The sequence below is a fragment of the Mustela nivalis genome (genome assembly GCF_964662115.1).
Source record: "Mustela nivalis genome assembly, chromosome: 13".
In the NCBI taxonomy this organism is placed as follows: domain Eukaryota; kingdom Metazoa; phylum Chordata; class Mammalia; order Carnivora; family Mustelidae; genus Mustela; species Mustela nivalis.
This window is the reverse complement of record NC_139032.1, coordinates 8,696,260-8,712,627: the sequence shown is the minus strand read 5'-3', so window position 1 is coordinate 8,712,627 and position 16,368 is coordinate 8,696,260. Positions and strand designations below refer to the sequence as shown.

The 16,368-nt window shown below is 39.1% G+C and overlaps 1 protein-coding gene and 1 long non-coding RNA gene across 2 annotated transcripts in view; one reads left to right on the top strand and one right to left on the bottom strand.

The window, feature by feature from the left end:
• Positions 1–3,765: 3,765 nt before the first annotated feature.
• Positions 3,766–11,015, bottom strand: LOC309845921. The gene is made up of 4 exons (XR_014301603.1): positions 10,947–11,015; positions 9,323–9,353; positions 4,087–4,272; positions 3,766–3,985 (listed from the first exon to the last, which is right to left on the bottom strand). It is a non-coding gene; the product is annotated as an uncharacterized lncRNA (long non-coding RNA).
• A 4,665-nt stretch (positions 11,016–15,680) lies between these two features.
• LOC309847255 (uncharacterized protein) overlaps positions 15,681–16,368 on the top strand; it is a gene marked incomplete at its 3' end in the record, with an annotated part of 311,749 nt that continues 311,061 nt past the window's right edge. Inside the window, exon 1 of the mRNA XM_082697197.1 lies at positions 15,681–15,758. The remainder of the gene's footprint in view (positions 15,759–16,368) is intronic.

The following is a 16,368-nucleotide window of genomic DNA, read 5'->3' as shown; positions in this document are numbered from 1 at the left end:
ATTTGTTCATGTCTGTTGGCTATCCGCATGTCTTCTTCGGAATATGTATATTCAGATCTCCCGCCCACTTTTAAATCAGCTTATTTCTTTTTTGCAGCATTGAGGTATGTAAGTGGAGCAAAGGAAAAAAAAGAGAAAACTCGAGAACAGATTCGTATATGCAGAGGACATACTGGTGCTGGCCAGTGGGCGGGAGGATGGGTGTTATAAATGAAGAGAATTAGGAGACTTATCATGATGAGCCCTGAGTCATGTATACAATTTATGAATCATTATTTGTATCCCCCCAAACTAATACACCACTGTGTTAATTGTACTGGTTACGGTAGTGAAAAGAGGGGGAGGAGCACGTCTCAACAGAGGAGAGAGAGAAGTTTCATAAAATGCTTTGTGTCTTGGTGTCCCTCCCTGGTCCCGAGTGACAGGGCACTTCCGTTCTGGAGACAAAATAAATATAGCTTTTAGGGAGAGATAATGAGATCTGTGCTCTTTGGAAGGAATAAAATTGTATAAGTCTGTCTTTCCTTCGTGGGGTTTTTTTCTTTTTCCAAAATCAGTTCTCAGGCGCACTTATTTTTTCTTGTTTTTTGTTGTTTTCATCAAATTTGTTTTCCTCTTGGAGCTCTGCAGTTAGACCCTTCAGCAGGTCCCAGGTTGATCACTGACTACACAGGTGAGTTTAGGCAAGTTATTTAACCTCTCGAGTCTCAATTTCATCATCTCTGAGATGAGAAAAAGGAATAGTAATCATTACAAAGGAATTTGGAGAGAATTTTTTGAGATGGGCCATAAATGTCAGTGTAAGCCGGGTCACTGGTACGTTGGAAGTGCCGGCAAATGTCAGCCTGTTGTGATTATTGTTTCTCAGCCCCAGATTCCCGCCTCTTCCTCTGCTTCCTACACCACATGGACATCCTGAGAATAGAATTCAGCAGCACATGGCTTAGTTAAACAGGACTTGGGTAAGGCTGAGTCAGAATAATTGGGGGGAGGGTTTCCTTCCTCACATGTAGGTTTCAGCATACCAGCCTGGGTCCCCCATTCTTGCAAGTACATTGTCATTGCTCTGGAAAGGGAAGAATGGGGAGGGGGGCACGAAACCGAGGAAGAGAAGGACAAGACAGATTCATGCTCTATTGTCTGTTAGTGCTAAATGAGAGCATTCTGAAATTATTAACTAAAATGAGAAGCCAGACTCTCTGTGAATTATAGATTCAGTTATTATAAGCAGTATGGTATGAAAACAAAATGTAAAGATAAGTAAGCAAACCCAAGTATGAGAAGGAGAATATAAAAGGGGGAAGGAAATTATACCACAACTTCAGTAGTTGTTGTTCTCGGGTGAAGGGACTGTCAGTGTTATTTTCTCATTATTGTTATTATGTTTTGTATTTTCCAAATTTTCAAATCTATATCTCTATATGAATATTGTGTATATGTTTCTGTCTACCTGTCTATGGATAATATCCATATTGCTGTTTATGTCTACATGATGGTAGTTTAAGCTACGTCTCTTATAGACTAACAGTTTGAAAGCCTGCATATTCAACAGAACTGGAATGTTTAATTTTTCCGCAACACTTTGATTTTTCTCAAGCTTTATGTAAGAGCCACATGCCATCTTTCTTTCAAGGGAAAAAAGATGAATGCTTAGGGGCTCCAAAAATCCCGGTGTGAGAGGAGCAGACCAGCAAGAAGCCATCCCCACAGAATAACACAAAAGTTCACTGACCTCTTTGGGCCTTTCCATGTAATTTATCTCATTTGATCCAAAGAATAGCCCTTTGAGGAAAGCAACAGAACAAGACAATTTATGATACTCATTTCAACAAATGGGTTTATTGATTGATTCACTTATTTCTTCATTCTTCCAGCTAATCTGTATTAACTCCTACTATGTGCTGGGAATTTTGGCCAGCATAGAGGATTATAATGAGACCAAAGGTCGGACTTCTTGTTGTGGGAGACAAATAATGGACCAGTAAATAAGTGCACAAGATAGCCTGAGATGCTGGTAGAAATAAATAAGATGTTAAAATAGGATCTCCTGAGAAGACTTCTTGTGAGGAAAAGACATTTGCACTGAGAGCCAGAATAGACAAAGTAGCCAGGGTGTGCATCGAGTATTGCTGAGGGAAGAGTAAACAGCAAGCATGGAGACCCAGAGGCTGGAAGGAGCTTGTGCTATTCCAGGAGCAGAAGGGATGCTGCTGTGGCACGAGACAAGGGAGGTAGGGAAGATGAAAGCAGATGAATGTTTTCCCCTCTAGTATCTGGGTCTTCAGTATTTCCTTGTCTACAGGAATCTTGTAAAATCTGCTGGGGAACTAGAACTTTCTTGGTCTTTTAGGAAAGCTCAAGCTTATTACAGAGTATGATCAGGTTGGAAGCCTAGGTGGGTAAAGGAGAGAGAAAAGCACCAGTCCTTGGTTGTTAGATACATAGACACATATATGATGGATGGATGGATGGATGGATGGATGGATGGATGGATGGTTTTTACAGACTGAAAAGTAGACAAAAATTAGTACTTCCAGAGCCCAAGGGACACTTGTTTGTTGAATGGGCTTAATGAGATGGCATTACCTTCACCAAGAATAATTCTATGGTGACCTATGGAGACCAAAAGCAGGCCATAGGGAAGCGTAGGTTCTGAGTCATGGCCTGGAGAACTCACTGGACCGTTAGACCTGCAGGGACCTCTAGTACTGAGATAACAGATCCTCAGAAATTACTAGTATGAACCAGTGACCACAGGTCCTGCTGAATCTTTTGGTATGGAGAATCACCCCGGGAGTTTGGCCCAGCCCCTATGGGTTGGGTAGGGGCAGGTAGGAGACAAACCATGAGAAACTATGGACTCTGGGAAATAAACTGAGGGTTTCAGAGGGGAAGCAGTGAGGGGATGGGTTAGTCCGGTGATGGGTATTAAGGAGGGCACGCATTGCATGGAGCACTGGGTGTTATACGCAAACAATGAATCATGGAGCACTACGTCAAAAGCTAATGATGGTACTGTATGGTATCTATCATAACATAATAATAAAAATAAGGAAATAAGGAAATAATGACTAAAACTGAATGTGGAAGGACCTAGAACAGGGACAAAAATAAGTGATTGACTTTACTCTGTGTGTCCCACCTCTAGGTCCACTCTGCTCTTGTCTTCCCTGTTGTGAACCTAGAAGGCCCACTGCTCTGGTCCTCACCCATTTTCTCTTGTCCTCTGACTTCACATGGATTCAACCATCAGGAGCCACCAGCAGATGCAGGGGTGAAGTTCACATACTTGTCTTAGCCCTCTTCCTGTGGGCCACCATGCTGGTGGTGGCTATGTCCTTGCGACCACACCTCCTGCTTATCAGCTCCTCTTTTAGGGTTCCAGCTGTGTCACTGACCTAGTAACACTATTATTTTTTTTTTTTTTGGCCCTGCACATTTGGGCTTAGGAGAGGTCACAGGCTTTGTGCTGTTGTTAAACCCTACATTGCTCTCCCCGGTTCATTTCCTCAACACAACTTACACTCTCAGAATAGGCCTTTCATGAAATCTCTTGCAGATGAATCCCTCACAGTGGGCCACCTAGTTCTTGCTGGGACATGGGTGGACTCAAGTAAATCATAAGGAAAACAAATGATATTTCTTACAAACTCTTTCATGCACTAAGATTCATGCCTTCTCCCTGAGGATGGAAGTCACCCTTCCTTCCTCCTTTTACAGATGGTGAAATGTTAGTAAGTGGCTCGAATCACACAGCACCTTCAGTGAGTGGTAAAGCCCTTTAATTCAGACTGCATGCTGGGGTTCCTTTTTATATGCCACACATGCCAGAGTTGAACAAAACGTAAATCTCATCCCACTATAAATAGAAGGTACTGGCTAATCAGTAAAGTATCTTGAACTTTATCATTCCAAGACCCCTGGCTTCTCCAAGGCCCCTTGTAGTTTACCATTCTAAGATGATATGCCCTCAAGTTCTTCAAACCTAAAAAAAGGACGTAAGATTGGCTTCCACAGAGAAAACATATTTGTCCCCATTAGAAATTCTACTCCTTGTTACCTTCTGAATCCTGCAATGTCACATACCTCCCTGGTTTTCAACAGGGTGAAAGTTTTATGTCCATTGCCACCAAGTCTCATGGTTGCTAGTAGGAAAAATGGGCTCTAGTCCCATGGGCAAATTTCACTGTATCTTCTCCAGTTGAATTTCCTTCTTCAGTACCCATCAGTTAAGTGTCACAGACAGGCCTGCCGTTTCTGATACTAGTTGACCTATTAAAGAAAAGGCATGTGAAAAGACAGATGTTTTTGCTTTTGTTTTTCCTTGCAGACACAATAGTCCCAGCAATCTTAACCTGGGTACCCACTGGTCTACGAAGTATGCATACACAGTGCTTTTTACAAATGAAGTAACTGAGGGCACCTGGGTGGTTCAGTGGGTTAAGCCTCTGCCTTTGACTTGGATCGTGATCTTAGGGTTCTGGGATCGAGCCCCACATCAGGCTCTCTGCCTACTAGTGATCTCTCTCTGTCTCTCTATCTCTCTGTCAAATTAAAAAAAATAAAATCTTAAAAAAAAATTAAAAAAGAAAATATAAATAAAATCTTTCCAAAACATTAAGGTGAAGTAACTGAGTTTTGCATTTTGTCTGGAAACGTTGCTGCCCACTTAATCCCTACACCCTACACCTACAGGTGTAACCTGACCCCGTCACTCCTGTTTTTGAAAGCCATGCCCTCTATAGTCTTAAGTTGGTGGATATTGATCTAAACCAACCCCAAAGAGAAAATATTTTTCTCCATTCGCAAATGATCATCTGGCTGTGCTGAGATTTACTCGCTTTTTCCCCCTGCTGTTCTTGGTGCTTGCCTGCAAAAAGTCGGGATTACTTTTTATTTTCACTTAAAGTTTTTATTCAAGTATAACATACAGGCAAGGGATACCGAACAATGATAAATGTACAGCCCAAATTTCGCAGTGTGAGCACATCCATTTAAACACCACCTTAAGAAGTAGAACATTATCTTTACCCAAGAGGCCCCTTTTCTAACTTCTCCCAGTCATTAAATCCTTCCCCAAAGGCAACCACTGTCCTGGTATTTATCACCATTGATAGATTTTGCCTGTTTTTGGACATCATGTCAACAGAGTCATAAAGTATGACTTTCATGTCTGGTTTCTTTTGCTCAGAATTGTATCTGTGAGCTTTGCCCATGGTTTTTAGTGCAGCAAATTCATTTTCATTTCTGTAAAGGATCCCATTATATGATCTTATCGAACTGTATCCATTTTACTGTTGAAAGACATTTGGGATGTTTCCGTCTTTTTGCTATTGCAAATACTACTGCAGTGAAGATTTTGATAAGCTTTGGGACACATGCATATGTATTTCTGTGGGAATCTACGTAGGAGTGGAATGGCTGGGTCAAATGGTATGCCTTTGTTCAGCTTTAGTAGATACTGCTGGTTTCCAAAGAATTTACTTAACCCCCCCTGAATAGTATATGAGAGTTGTCGTTTCTCAATATTTTTGTCAAGACTCAGTTTTGTTACTCTTTTTATTTTTTAAAAAGATTTTATTTATTTATTTGACAGACAGAGATCACAAGTAGGCAGAGAGGCAGACGGGGGGGGGGGGGGGAAGCAGGCTTCCCCGCTGAGCAAAGAGCCTGATGCGGGACTCGATCCCAGGACCCTGGGATCATGACCCGAGCTGAAGGAAGAGGCTTTAACCCACTGAGCCACCCAGGCGCCCCCTGTTGCTCTTTTTAATTTCAACTTTTAATATGTGCATTTGTGCTTTTCTGATGACTGAGGAAGTTCAGTGCTTTTTCCTGTTTATGGGCCATTTGGGTATCCTCTTTAGTGAAGGGCCTGTTCAATAGGTTTCCCACTTTTTTTTTTTTACTATTATGTTGTGTACATTCTTTTATCAATTTGTAAAAATTATTTTTTCTAATTGAGTTTTTTAATTAATTACAGATATAGTAAATATCTCCTTAAACTAGAGGCGTGCCTTTTCACTATCTGAATGATGCAGTTTATGAATACTTTCCATTCTTTTAATTTCCTCTTCCTTCTGATAAAGTTTCTTCCTTGTAGACCTTATAGGACTTTTTCCTTTTTTGAACATATCAGAGAAAATGTATCTATTATATTTGTAAACTTCACTCCCTTCCCCCAATAAGTACAATATATCAAACTCATTCCATGGTAGACCTAGGAACAAGGCCATGGTCAGGACCAAAAAGATCCTACAGTAGTGCTAACCCCAGCCATTTAGTGAACATAGAGTTCTGTTTTGACACCTTTGGGGAAATAATACAAAGCAGACAGTATTTGATAATAAAATACTTTCATATTTTGTTTAGCTGTTTAGTTGTTTTTTTTTTTTTTAAATAGAGTCTTTATCTTCAGAAATACATACTAAAGGGGCACGTGGGTGGCTCAGCTCCTTGAGCATGTGCCTTTTGATTTTGGCTCAGGTCATGACCTCATAGTCCTGAGATCCAAACCAGCATTGGGCTCTGGGTTCAGCACTGAGTATGCTTGAGATTCTCTGTCCCTCTTTCTCTGTCCCTCCCCAAACTCATGTTGAATAAACAAACAAACAAATAAATCTTTAAAAAAAGATGCACTAAAATATTTACAATGAAATTTTATGATATCGCGGATTTGTTGCAAAATAATCTAGAACACAACAGTATTGGGCACAACTGGTAATTTTTGAAGTCGACAAAATGGGTCAAGGGGTGAATAAGTCAGGGGATAAAAGGCACAGCATAAGGAATACAGTCAGCAGTATTGTAGCAGCTTTGTGGCGTGACAGATGACAGCTGCGCTTGTGGTGAGCCCAGCATAACATTGCTGAATTTTCAAATCACTGTGCTGCACACCTGAAACTAATGTAACGTGGCGCGTCAACTATATGGAACATTTTTTGATGTAAATAAATGTTGAAGTTGATAATTGGCCCAGGAATTTTTTTATACTTTTGGCTATACTTTCCTAAATGAAAAGCTTAAAAGGAAAAGAGGAAAAGGGTGGGAAGAGGGGAATTGAAGATTTTGAGTCTTAAAAACTCTTCCAGAGAGTTTTGCCACGAAGAAAGGAGAATATGAGGTGTTATCTGGATCAAGGAGCAGATTTGGCTCTCTTTTCTGCATGTTTTCTCCAATGTTAAAGCATGTTTGTAAGGTATTTGGGAATAATCCAATAGAGGGGGAAATTGGATATGGCAGAGAGATGAAAGATGATTAATTACATGGTGTCTTCATGATAGCAAAAGGAGGAAGAATATTCCAAGGGGAGGAACGGCATGGGTGGAGGCTTTAGGACAGCCATGAGCCTGAAGTGTCCTAAGAACAATCAGAAGACCAGAGGGCCTGCAGAGAAATGAATGAGAGGAGTTAGGGCAGCAGGACCCCATCCTGTAGGGAATAATCACGATAACTTCAAGAAAGAAGAACGTAGCTCATCTCGTAGGGCCCAATAGGCCCTTGTAAGAAGTTGAGGTTTTCTTATTCTGGTACTGAGAAGCCACTGGAGGATTTTCATTAGGGGAGGGATATGAATGAAGTTAAGCTCAAAAATGGCCTGCCATGCTCTGCAGAAATAGACTTGTGTGTGTGCAAGCGAACATCTGTAAGCATTGGGGCACGAGGTCAGTGTGGAAGCACAAAGGGCAGTTTGGAGACCTCTTCAGTGTTCCAAGTGATAGACACTTGTCTGTCAGCTTAGACAGAGATTGTGTAAGGAGATATTATGAGTTAAACTGTGTCACCCTCGGAAAAAAAATATGTTGATGTCTGGCCCATAGAGTATGGCTTTGTTTGGAAGTAGGATCATTGCAGATATGATGAGTTAAGATAAGACCATACTGAAGTACAATGGACCCACAATTCAGTATGACTGGTATCCTTATAAGAAGACAGCCACACGAAGACAGAAACAGGCAGGGAGAAAGCCACAGAAAGGTGGAATTGGAGCAATGCATCTGTAAGCCAAGGAACACCAATGATTGCAGGCAACCCCCCAGAAGCTGGAAAGGGACAGGGAAGGATTCCACGGCAGGAGTCCCCTCAAAGGGAGCATGGCCTTGATGACACCTCATTTTGGACATACAGCTTCCAGAACTGTGAGACAATATATATTTGTTGTTTTAAGACCCCTAGTTTATGTGCTTTTTCCATAGTAGCCTTAGAAACCAATGTGAAGGTGGCAAAACTGGCCATACACATTGAAGAAAAATATATAATGTATAAGTAATATATTATTATTTGTCATTAATAATATAATTTATTGGGTGTTTTAATTATTAATTTTATTACTATTATATATTATTACATATCATGATTAATGTACTTACTGAGAAAATTATAAACATTCATTGAAGAACATGGAAATAAAACTGAATAAATTATTATTATATCAAAAGGGTCGATATCAAAGATGTCAGTGGTTCCCCAATTTAATCTATATGCTTTGATCTGTATAATCCTGAAATAAATCATAACAGAATTTTTCATGAACTTAACAAAATAGTCATTGAGTTTATATGAGAAAAGAGAGTTCTAACAGTACTCATGGCACCTTCAAGGAGGAAGAACAAAGTGGGACTTGCTCGCCTAACAGCAGGTATCAAGAGTGTTTCTAAAGCTGTAGTAATTAGACTGGTGGAAGCCTTAAAACAGTGTCAGAAACAATAGACAAATGAATAGATAATGAGCCAAGAAATGAACCTAGATAAATATGGAAAGTTGCTATATTATAGTAATACAATGAGTAGTTCTATAAATCAGCAAGAAAAATTACTGGAGAGATGTTGCTCAGACAGTATGAAAACATACATACCAGTATGTATGATTCTTATCTAATACCATAACAAAAACATCCCCAAAAGTGAAAAACATAACACTGAAACATTGAAGAGAAATTACAGAAAAATATACCTTTGCTGCTTCGTGGCAGAGAAAGACAATCCGGTTTTAAAACAGTCCAAATTATCCATGTTATCAATAAAGCCCCATCAATCAGTAAGAAAGTAAAAGCCAATAAGCACATTTAAAATATATTTAATATCACCAGTAATGAGGAAAGTGCAAATTACAACATCAAGATATCATTTTGCCCAAATAAAAATACTTAAGCATACCAAATGTTGGTTGAAAATAAAAAAAGAGAGAGAGGAAAGTGGAATTCGAAAACACTCCAGCTCTGGGTTTGGAGTGAAAATTGGCAAAACACCTGCTGAAGATGAAGTGGTAATTTCTAGCGAAGTTCGATATATGCATTCGCTAATGACCCAGAGTTGCTACTTACCAGTAAACTGTGTACAGTGACCTTGACACACCTGCATAGGGAGATAGGTATTTGAATGTTCATTATTTGTGATAGCAAACAATGGGAATGAATCTAAATGCACACCAGTAGAATACTAGGTATAATGGCATTCAGATGAACAATATTCTACAGCAATTTACATGTGCATGAATTAGTTTTTGTATCTCAAAAAAGATAGACCTCAAATAATTATATCGAAGAAAAAGATTTTATAATACGGATCAGTGACTATGAGGCTATTTATGTAAAGTTTAAAGGACACCAAACAATCCAGTGCATTGAGTTGGATCCATACGATCAAGATGGAAGGGCACTATAGCAATGTGTATCAAAATTTAATTTGCGAATTCTTCTTGAGTCAACAGTTCTACCTTTAGGAATCCATTTGTAGGAAATAATTGGGCAAATAGGCAAGGATGTGCAACTGTTGTGATTTACAAGGTGAGACTCTTCATGCCTATGAGATGATATTCCTCATAGAGTATTTTTATTATAGTAAATTTAGAAACAATTTAAAAGTCTCAGTCATTAGGTGATTAACGAATTTAGGATGTATTTACCTAATGGAAAACCCAATCTGTTCTACTGTCATGAAAGTATATTTGTGACATATGTAAAATGAGAGTAAAATGATTACAGAAAAATACTTAAATGAAGGATTCACTTTTCTTTTTTTTCAAATGTACCTACTGGGATTATGTGCATAAGTCTGGATTTATTTTAAAGTGTACAATTAGATAATGAATGATAGTTTCTTTATAGCTTTCTTTATAAAGCCCCAATATCTTTTGTAACAAGTTTACATAATATTTATAATAAAAATTAGAGATATTTTCACTTGAAAATAAGACAAAACTGAAGACAGGAGTTATTTGAAGATAAAGTATAAGAATTTAAATGGTTTCTGAAGACAATGAAGTGAAATCATTTGTTCCTAGACAGTGATATATTGTCACTTACTGACTTTATAACTCTCTCTAGGGAAGAGAGAAAGATCTAAAGACAGAACATCTCAAACTGGGGATCAGGACCTACAATAGAGCAGAGCAGAACATGTCTTCCCAACAGGAGCAGTATTGCACCCCAAGAATGGGGCAAAAATTGGTTCTTGGTGGGTGAACAAAATCTTAGCTATAACAATGGTCTAAAGCTCAGTCCTGTCCAACAAGATAGTATTGCTCAAGCTTTCATTTCTCTTATTAGAGAAAAAATTAAATATAACTTAAATGTAAGTTATCTCTATTAATGGCATAAAATTATTTACAGTAACAAAATCTAAATTATTATTATTTTTTCTTTCTAGAGACTGAAAAATACCAGAGTAGATAAATTAATTGAGAAGGACTTCACCCCCACCAAGGGGTGCATCTCTTAGGACCAGTGTGCATCTCTAGAAAGCAATTCTGCTTTTTTATTTCAGTTGTTCTGGATATAAGAACAGCAGATTTTTAGGTTTACGGTATTATTTGGACACACTGATCCTAATCACTGTTATTAATTAAACTCAGTCCGGTTCTTGTCTATAGACAAATAATAAGAACGCAGAAAAGCTATTAGAACTTAATACTTGCCCCACTAGATAGTTTCTCCTGGCCGTCCTTACCTTCTTCCAAGTTTTCCCTCACCATTCTCAAATCCTCAGCACACATACAGCTCGGGACCCCCTCTGCCCTCTTACTCACCACCTCTGCCCTGACCATACACATTACACACAAATACCCACACCCACTCAAACACAAAGGGGGGAAAGGAATGGTGGTTAAAATAACAGTGATGACAGGGCTTCTTTGTGAATGGGTTGAGGAAAAGATGTACTGTACATGCCAGGGGATTTCACTGAGCTCTTGATGGACGGGAGGGACAATGGAGGGAGGGCCTTGAAAGGATTTATGGGGGCCAGGATTAAGGGAGCATGTGAGAATGTCGTCACTAAGCTGGCTTGAGGTAAAAGAAACATGTGGAGTCCTTCAGTGAGACATTAACTAATGCTTCTGCACAGGTGCAGCCGAGGGAAGCCAACACCTTATATCAGATCCCCTTCGTGTTGTCCAGGATGTCTGTGGATGAACAAATAGGTGGCACAGATGGGGAGGCCAGGCAGGGGAGAGCATTTCTACCTTCCTTGCTCTCTAGGCTTAGGAATGCAGCTTGGCTCCATGTCCAGAACTCAGCCACCTGCTCTTACCTGTTGACCACAGATGTTCCCAGGAAGGCTGTGGGTTTCAGATCTTAAGTCTTCCCGTCACTTCCCTCTGTTCCCTTTGCTGGATGGTAGACTGCTCTATCATCTGTGGGGTCTGAGTCCATTTATAAATGTGGAGCTGAGAAGAACTCATTCTGCTCCTGATCCTATCTCTTTGAAGGGAAACTCAACCAATACAGACGTATATAGTAGGTGTGTGTGAGGGAAAACATTGATAATGTGCCTGGTATTTTTAGGAGCATTATTGCTGAAATTCTCAAAGCTGCTGTGTAAAGTAGGTTTATTTTTTTGGTTTTGTAGGTGAGAAAAGCGAAGTAGCAAGAGATTAAGAGAATTTATGTCTCAAGGTTTCAAGGATAATTGTCAGAACTAGACTGAAAATCCATTGGCATAGAATTCTAGAACCTTATTTCTACTCCATAAGCTTTTGTAGACTGAGTTTCCAGGTATGTCATTTTGTTACAACTAGAATTTCTGTTTTGATGAAATAGAGAATTAAGTAGGATAAGAAAACATCAGAAAATGTTTACGAATCCAGGGTGTTTTATCATGAAACTTTAATGCGTGTGTATCCATGATACATGAAAATCTATTTCTTTTTTTTTTTAATATTTTATTTATTTATTTGGCAGAGAGAGATCACAAGTAGTCAGAGAGGCAGGCAGAGAGAGAGAAGGAAGCAGGCTCCCCGCAGAGCAGAGAGCCCGACGCGGGATTTGATCCCAGGACCCCGAGATCACGACCTGAGCCGAAGGCAGCGGCTTAACCCACTGAGCCACCCAGACACCCTGAAAATCTATTTCTTATTGGGAGGCATAGGCAAGAGTTCAAAGGTTACTACACTACACCCGGATGTATCCCACCTACATTTTCCTCATCCCCACTTCCATCTGTTAGCCACAGGTCCTCTAAACGGTGCCATGGGACATGGGGCACCTGGGTGGCACATTTGGTTGTGTGTCTGACTCTTGGTTTCGACTCCGGTTGTGATCTCAGGCTTGTGAGAAAAAGACCCATATTGGGCACCATACTTGGTGTGGAGTCTGCTTAAGATTGTTTCTCTTCCTCTCCCTCTCCCCTTTCTCCTCACCTGCCCCTCCCCCTCTAAAATAAAGAAATGTCTTTTTAAAAAACTGGGCCATAAAAATAAGCACGTTCTCTTCTACTTATTTGAACAGGGTCAAGACAGGTTTAAGGGGGACCAAGATGTCAAGGGAAATTAAATATACATTGTAAGATAAAAGAGACTTGTGGTTTAATCATTGAGTTTTTCCCCTGGAACTTGGGTGAAGTTGAGGGCCTGTTAGTTTTCTGTCATTTTCACATTATTAATGATGCATAGAGCAGGGAAAGAAAGTAAGCAAAGGGAAGTGAGTGGCCTGGAAAATGCTACTGGGGTTACTGCCCATTTGCAGGCTTCATGAAGTTGTGATTTTTGAAAAGTATTTGGAAGATTGAACTATATTGTACCATCAAGAAGATGTACAGGAAAGAGACATGGACAAAAGTAGACTACAGTACAACCGATTAGCAAAGGTAATTCTAGGACCTTGTCCTGCTCATCATTTAAGGTCAAGTTCCCTGAATATTTTTCATGACAAAGCAGAGCACTCAGCATTTAGAATACTGAAATCAAGTCAACCGGGCAACCATCTGTCTTATAAGCAGTAACTTTATTTACTCACACCTTCCCTTCTTCATTTGGTTAAGAAATATCACTGGAAATTTACTGTTCCTTCCAAGGCACAATGCTAGAGGCTGTGAAGTACCCTTCATAGAAGAAATGGTGGAGAGAGAATTCAATTAAATAATCTAGTGAACATTGAAGAAGACGATTAAGTCCAGAAGTGCTAGAAAAAAAGTTGCTGTTTTTTTTTTTAAATCTCCTAAACTCTTGTAGTGAGCAGTGGGAATAATGGGTTCCACCTGCTAGGATATTTTGCTGGATCACAGCAAATTTTCTTGATCAAAATGGAACTCATGTATGTAGTCAGCTAAAGAAGCTGATTTTTGAATCTGGATTATATAAAACCATGAACACCTCACTTTTCACCTTCAGTTTGGTCATCCGAAGCGTTTTCAGACTTGTCCACAATTATTCGTAGAGAATTACTCGAATGACATATATGTAGACTTGAAGTGGGCCCGAAAGCTAATCTAGTTCACCTGGCTCATTCACAGCTATAGGAGCTAAGGCTGGAAAAATTTAAGTGACTTACTCAGGGTCATTTTGTGAGTTAGTAGCCAACTTGGAATCTACTTTTGGCTTTCTTCTTCCTTTAGGAGAGGCACACAAATCACTCCTCAAGTCCTTTGAAAAAATAAAATGCTGTTCTTTTGAGTGAACAGAAAGGAAGAGAGAAGAGTTTGGGAGAAAGATAGGGCATTTATGATATCTTTTCTCTCTGTCCCCAAACTTCAGAGTATTTTTACCAAACACACTCTCTATTGTAAAGAAGCCCTGGTGTCTTCCACATGTGTGGCCTTTGGAGAATACTTACTCTCTTGGTTGGCTCATTACCTGTCCTCAGCTTTCTACCACATCATTTCAAAGAAGCTGGGCTTCTCGAGTCTGGAGTTCCTCAACAACAACGACTTCATGTCTCACTTACTTTGAGGCAGGGGTTGGTGGAGCTCTCTCCTTTTCTACGCTCGCTCTTTCTTCTCAGGTTTTGCTTTTACCTGTGTTGAATTTTAGTTAATATTTTCTTACATTACTAAGAAAACCAAACTGCGGCCAGGTACTTTGGAAGGAATGTCTGTGGAAATCATAAAATGCTTCCTCTTAATCCAGTATGATTAATTTTTCCAGAGGAATTTTGAGTCTATTAGGCTTGTTTTTATAGCAGTTACTGAAAAAGGATATCTGTCAGGCATGCCTTATATTTATTGTAGATACCGTTGTTAACGAATTGAAGTCAACATATCACTTTTCAGTTTTTAAAGTGGTGGGTATCAAATGAATAACCAGAAACAAAACTTGTCAGTTGTGTCTGGAAAGCCATTGTTCAACACACACTAAATAAAACACGGTGCCTCACTTTCAAAGAGATGAGAGCTCAGTTTTTTAAAACCCATCACCTAGCCTCACCTCACACAGAAACAAGCAAAATGAGGCTATTTCTTCTCATAGGATATATAGCTCTTTCAGGAACAGTGGCTTGATGACCACCTAGAAATGTAAAGAATCATCATTGATTTTGGAGTTGACTCTTTAGTGATGTTTAGATGCTTAAGTATAAAGAACATGTACTTTCAAGTCAGAAAGAACTGGATTTAAATACAGGCTCTTCAACTTCATTATCTGTATGACCATGGATATGTTATATTTTCCTTTGGGAGATTCAGTTTCTTCATCTGCTAATACTCATGATCAAAGTAAAAGTGAAAACTGAAAATATTGAATTTTTGCCTTTTTAGCATTTTGCTGCATGTAGTCCATGAGACAGAATCTTTTTAAAACCATGTCTCCTCACATTACTAAATGGGTAAAACTCCTGCATTACATATTTAATTCTAGACACAACTCAAGACTCTTCTAAGTCTGGTCAATTCTCTATCCCATATGTCCAACAAAGTTGTAAAAATCTTGAGTTCTTGAGTGATAGTATATGCATCTTGTGTTTCATTTTCTCCCACAGAATCTATTGTACTCCCTACATAGTGAGGGATTAATGGAACTAAAAAATACATTGAATCTAATTGGTCTGAAAATGGCTAAAAGGAACTTTCAGTGAGGAAATGTCTTATGGAATATAGGCAGTGGGGTTAATTATTTGTGTTAGGCAGTATAATAGCTCCCCACAGATGGCTATATCCTAATTCTCAGAACTTGTACATGTGTCAGTTTCAATGGCAAAAGGGGTTTTTCAGATATGGTTAAGTTGCATGATCTTGAGTTCAATCTAATCATATGATTCCATTTAGGAATTCTAAACTACAAAATCATACGGTAATAAATTCGTGTTGTTTAAAGCTACAAAGTGTGTAATCATTGGACATAGCAACAATAGAAAAATACATTATTTCCCGAGGAGGCTTTTGCTTTTAAGCAAAGGAGAAAAGAAATAGAAGAAACGAGATATGAGTGACCAGAAATGCTTATGAATATATATATTTTTTCCTTTCAGTTCTTGGAAATTCAACAGGGAGCTCAGCATCCTACTGAGAAGGATGAATCAGAGATATGCTGTCAGCCGAATCGAATAAGAGGTTGGTCTCCTAGTTATGAGGTCAAACTAAGAGTGCATAGGGGATGAACCCCTCCCCTCCATATGACCTTTTGAGGGTAAATGCCCTAGTTGAGCTGAGACCTAGGGAAAGAAAAAGGACAGATGGTTTGCTTCAATTCTGGTACCATTAATTATCAGCTCTCTGCATTTGGGAAGTCCCCCAAACTACTCTAAGCTTCAGTGTCCTCACCTGTCAAATTACGAATTTAAATATACTTTACTAGTGGAAGTGACCTGTAGCCAACAAACACAAATCCTTAGCACAATTCTGTACACAAGTTAACATTAAAAAAAAAATCACTAGCCATTTTTAGTTATTATTCTTATTTGAAAATAATTGAGATCCCTGAACTCTAGCAAACTAAAACAAGGTAGCCACATGGGATTAATTTATTTGATCAATCAAAAGATTTCACTTTGTATCTGGGACTGTATCAAGCACTGGAGATAAGGCAATGAAAAAAACAAACACAGTCTTACAATCAGTGAAGTTATCGTCTCCCAAACAAGAGTAGTTAAAAAAAAAAATGGTGCGTGTATTTAGTGTTTTCAGACAGTAACAAGGTAAGTGAGTGATGATAGAAACTGAT